The sequence below is a fragment of the Mus pahari genome, chromosome 5 (genome assembly GCF_900095145.1).
Source record: "Mus pahari chromosome 5, PAHARI_EIJ_v1.1, whole genome shotgun sequence".
Lineage (NCBI taxonomy): Eukaryota > Metazoa > Chordata > Mammalia > Rodentia > Muridae > Mus > Mus pahari.
This window is the reverse complement of record NC_034594.1, coordinates 163,592,940-163,597,868: the sequence shown is the minus strand read 5'-3', so window position 1 is coordinate 163,597,868 and position 4,929 is coordinate 163,592,940. Positions and strand designations below refer to the sequence as shown.

The 4,929-nt window shown below is 39.3% G+C and overlaps 1 long non-coding RNA gene across 1 annotated transcript in view; it reads right to left on the bottom strand.

Moving 5' to 3' along the window:
* Positions 1-260: 260 nt before the first annotated feature.
* The window catches only part of LOC115064066, a 17,011-nt gene continuing 12,342 nt past the window's right edge, over positions 261-4,929 (bottom strand). Inside the window, exon 3 of the long non-coding RNA XR_003843934.1 lies at positions 261-295. This is a non-coding gene — a long non-coding RNA (uncharacterized LOC115064066). The remainder of the gene's footprint in view (positions 296-4,929) is intronic.

The window sequence follows — 4,929 nt, the reverse complement described above, 5'->3', positions numbered from 1 at the left end:
TTTTTTGTTATTCCAGATGAATTTGCAAATTGCCCTTTCTAATTCGTTGAAGAATTGAGTTGGAATTTTGATGGGGATTGCATTGAATCTGTAGATTGTTTTCGGCAAGATAGCCATTTTTACTATATTGATCCTACCAATCCATGAGCATGAGAGATCTTTCCATCTTCTGAGATCTTCTTTCTTTCTTCAGAGACTTGCAGTTCTTCTTATTATACCGATCTTTCACTTCCTTAGTTAGAGTCACACCAAGGAATTTTACATTATTTGTTCTTTATCGTTCTTTCTCTCCTTTCTAGGGGGAAGGGAGCAAGACAGGATGAAAAGAAAAAAGGGGAAATATTAAAGGGTAGATTATTGAATATACTTTTAGACTAAAAACAAGCCAAATATTTTTACGGTGGTATGGATTTTTGTATATTGGTACAATTTTATGGTTATTTTTCTACAACATACTATACTTATGTTTCAGCTCTTGTCTAAGGTATTGTACCTAAGCAACTCATTTAAAATGTAATATAAAGTTCTGGCCCTTGAAAGCTACTATTACAAACTGTTTAGGATAAATAGGAAATACAAGTTAGTAGTCAATCAATCAAACTTACAGTCATAATGGCACAAGTTTAGTTATTTACAGAAATAAGCTTTTTAAAAATTGCCTCCTATAGATGCCTTCAAAGTTAAACAGATAGTAAATAGGTCGAAACAAGCAACATTTCCCTATTCAGATATACTATAGATAGTCCTCATATACTTCAGGGATCTGCAGAATGTGACATTTAAAGTGCTTAATAAAAGGCTTTTTATGACAACAAGACATGTCAACTTCTGGCAGCACCCCAATACTACTTCAAAAAAGATGAGGGGCATCAGAGAAATCCATATGAAATTTACATCAAATATGGCAAGGCTAGCCTCCAGGCAAAAACTGTTCCGCCTCAACTGCTGACAGCATGCTGTTCAGTCCATGAACAAAAGGTCACAGGACATCCACTGCCAAACTTTACTATGACAAGGGAGGCCAGGCCTTCATGTTCCTGCTTTACTAAAAGTCTGTCAGATATAGGCTAAATATGCATGCTCCAACATTCCAAAGGAACCTTGGGTGACTGTCACTTGTATAGGTTTAGAAGCTGCTTGCTCTGCACTTCCTGTCTACTCAGGTATTAGCTACCCTTCTCTGCTCTCTGATGAGCCTAACGACTAGATAGTTATAGTCTCATATATGAGCTTAAGTTGTTTAGTATTTAAGAAAACGATTTAAGTTCTAAAAAATGTTTTTAGGTTGATAAATGCAAGTTATGATAGAAAATGAATTAGGTACAGAACTTTTAATGCACCAAGATAGGATAGAGAATGGAATACTTTCTCCAAAGCTGCCAAATACAAATGAACTGAACATTGTGAGTATAATTCTTACCTTATAGTTCTCAGAATTGTTTTTTATTGTATATAGTTTATTGAGGTGAGAGAAAGAGCTTTTTATTTGACTAAAAGGGGGAGATGTTGCAGTGAACTTTTTATGCAGTGTTGACCAAGCCTGCTCAGTCAGTCAACAGGTTCTCCAGCAAGGAAGTGAGGATTAAAAAGAAAAAAGACAGTCAGACAACATTGTAGCATGACCCCAGTCCATTCTGAGACTGAAGGCAATTTTTTATTTTCCAATCCACTTTTTATACCATTTTAATTACATGCAAGTATTTTGGACAAGCAGTACAATAAGGAACTAACAAAGCAGCATGGAATTGTATGTGCTGTGCTGCCATGACAGTTGTTTAAAAGGGCTTGTCATAATGACCAAAATACTTGCCCCGACTTCCTTATCCAAGCCCCAAATCTTGCCTGAAGCCTAGTTCTTCTGTTCCACCCTAAGACTAAAATTCTTGCCTTACCTTACTTCTCTATCACAGCCTAAAGTTAAATTCTTGCCGAAACTTACTTCCTTATTATGCCCTAATGTCAGATTCCTGCCTGAGCTTATTTCCTTGCCATGGCTAATGTCAGACTCCTGCCAAGCGGTACCCCAAAAGGCATTCCACACAGTGTGTAAAGATTGTCAGAATTGCGTGCAACCTGGACTCTGGTATTGTTATTCACATGATTGCATCATTCCCCCCACACCTTCTGATTGGTTTAATAAAGAGTTGAACATTCAATAGCTGAGGCGGGGAGGAATGGTAGAACTTCCAGGGAGATAGGAACTCTAAGAAAGAAGAAGTTACAAGAGATTTGTCAGTCAGACCTGGAGGAGAGATTCTGCAGCCAGATGCAGAGGAATGAAGCAGATGTTGATGCTTAGAAGGGAACAAGCCATAGCAGAACATAGATGAGTATAAATGGGATAGTTGAAGCTCTATCAGCTGGCTGGGAACAAGCCTAAACAAAGGCCTTAAGCATTCATAATAAAAGGCCTCCAGGTCATTATTTGAAAACTAACTTAATGATACAGGTCATGTTACATGTGTGATACATGTCCGTGTCCGTGTCCATGTCCGTGTGTGTGTGTGTGTGTGTGTGTGTGTGTGTGTGTGTTCACATGAGTGCTAGTACCCAAAGAGGCTAGAAGATAAAGTTGGATCCCCTAAAGCTCAAGTTAGAGGTGGTGTGAACATCTGACATGGATGCTCTAAACAAAACTATGGGCTGGGCGTGGTGGCACACGCCTTTAATCCCAGCATTTGTGAGGCAGAGGCGGGTGGATTTCTGAGTTCAAGGCCAGCCTGGTCTACAGAGTGAGTTCCAGGACAGCCAGGGCTATACAGAGAAACCCTGTCTTGAAATCACCCCCCACTCCCCAAAAAAACCCAAACAATCAAACAAACAAAAAATAAAACTCTGGTACTTCACAAAAGCAAAGAACATTCTTACTGAGCCACTTCTGCTTTAAGAGCAATATTAAGGACCCAGCAAGTGTGGGATGAAGCAGAGGGTTCCCATGCACTCAAGTTTCCAGATACAAATAAATAAATACAAGTAAATAGTCTCCCACTATTTACTTCCCATGCTGAGGTGGTACATTTGTTACCACAGGTGAACCTACATGAACACATTGTAACCCAAACCCTTAGCTTACATTAGGCTCCATTCTCAGTGTTATAGATTCTGAGTTTGGACATGTGTAATGAATGGCATGTCCTTGATAATAGTGCCATACAGAAGTTTTACTACAATCCTTCTGCAGTACACCTAGCTATGCTTCCTTCCCTTTCCAAGTTTTGTTATTATGAATAAATATTATTAAGAATATTATTAATGTCTATGTGCAGCTTTTTTGAAGGTATAAACTTTAAATTACTTTCATTAATACCAAGTTTATTTACTGGGTTGTCATAAGAAATGACTAGACTGTCTTTGAGCCATCATGTAGTTCCTGGGAATTGAACTCAGGACTTCTAGAAGAGCAGTCAGTGCTCTTAATCATGGAGCCACCTCTCCAGCTCCACCAGACTGTCTTTGAATGTGGATATTTTCTTTGTACGCCCTCCAGTGAGGAGTTCCTTTCACTCCACATTTCCATGCATTTGGTGTTATCAGTGGTTGAGATAATGGCCATTCTGAAATTAGATTGACAGTGTATGGATTTCTGTTGCCTAATAATTACAGTGTTGCACATCACTTTGTATGCATACTCTCTAGATGTACACCCCAGTAGATGAGGTTGGTACTAGCTCTTCTCTCTCTTTTTTTTTAAACATTTAATTATATATTTGATTATTATTTAAAATCATTGGTTCTCAGACGATGATACTATGTATAAACAACCAACCAAATTAAGGTATAATCTTTTATCCTTATTATCAATAGTTTTCAAAGAAAAACTTGGAGGGAAGCATTAACTAAAACTCACTAAATGTAAAAGTTGTTTCCGTTGTAATGCCTCATAAATCTAGAACGCGTGTACTTGGGGCGTGGGTTTCCCATGGCAGCCACTGTGTGGCTGCAGCAGTGCTGATTATCATTGCTGTCCTCAGTGGTTTACACAGACGCCGGAGAATGGTGATGGACCTGATTATAAACCACTTGGGATCCTCTCGCTATGAGGGGTTTATGAAGGTTTCAAAGTGGCAAAAGTAAGGGTCACAACGTTCACATCCACAGATCTCATCTTCTGCCCCTTTGCTGGTCAGGTTGTTGCTTCTTTCTTTCTTTCTTTCTTTCTTTCTTTCTTTCTTCTTCTTCTTCTTTTTTTTTTTTTTGAAGTCTTGCTTCTTTATTTGGGGTAGGGGGTAGGCATGGCATACAGGAGTTGAGAGATGGTGTCTCTCTGTAACAGCTCTAGATGTCCTAGAACTCACTTTGTAGAGCAGTGTCCTCACACTCACAGAGATCGGCTTGCCTCTGCCTTCTGTGTGCGGGATTAAAGGCGTGCATCACTGTACCTTAGGCTGATGCTTTCTTACTGGAAGATTATTTTTATGCTTTGAACAACTATGACAACTATGTAAAGAGAACACACGGCAGCAGTGTCTTCTACAGACAGTTTCTGCAAATGTCTTCTCATTTTATGATATCTGTGTGAAAGCAGACATTTTAATTTGAATAAAGTTCATCTTGTCAAATACTTATTTCATGAATTATGGCTTTGATGCTGTGTCTAGAAATTCTTTACCAAAGCCAAAGTCAAATATATTTTCTCCTATGTTTCCACCTATGCATTTTGCAGTATAACGTGTGGTGTCCAGTCCCAGGGATAAAACCTAGGCTCTCGCCTATGCTAGGCTAGTGATCTACTCCTGAAGCTCTTCCATAGTCCTACATTACCATTTAAAAACTATGACCAGCCGGGCGTGGTGGCGCACGCCTTTAATCCCAGCACTCGGGAGGCAGAGACAGGCGGATTTCTGAGTTCGAGGCCAGCCTGGTCTACAGAGTGAGTTCCAGGACAGCCAGGGCTATACAGAGAAACCCTGTCTCGAAAACAAAACAAAA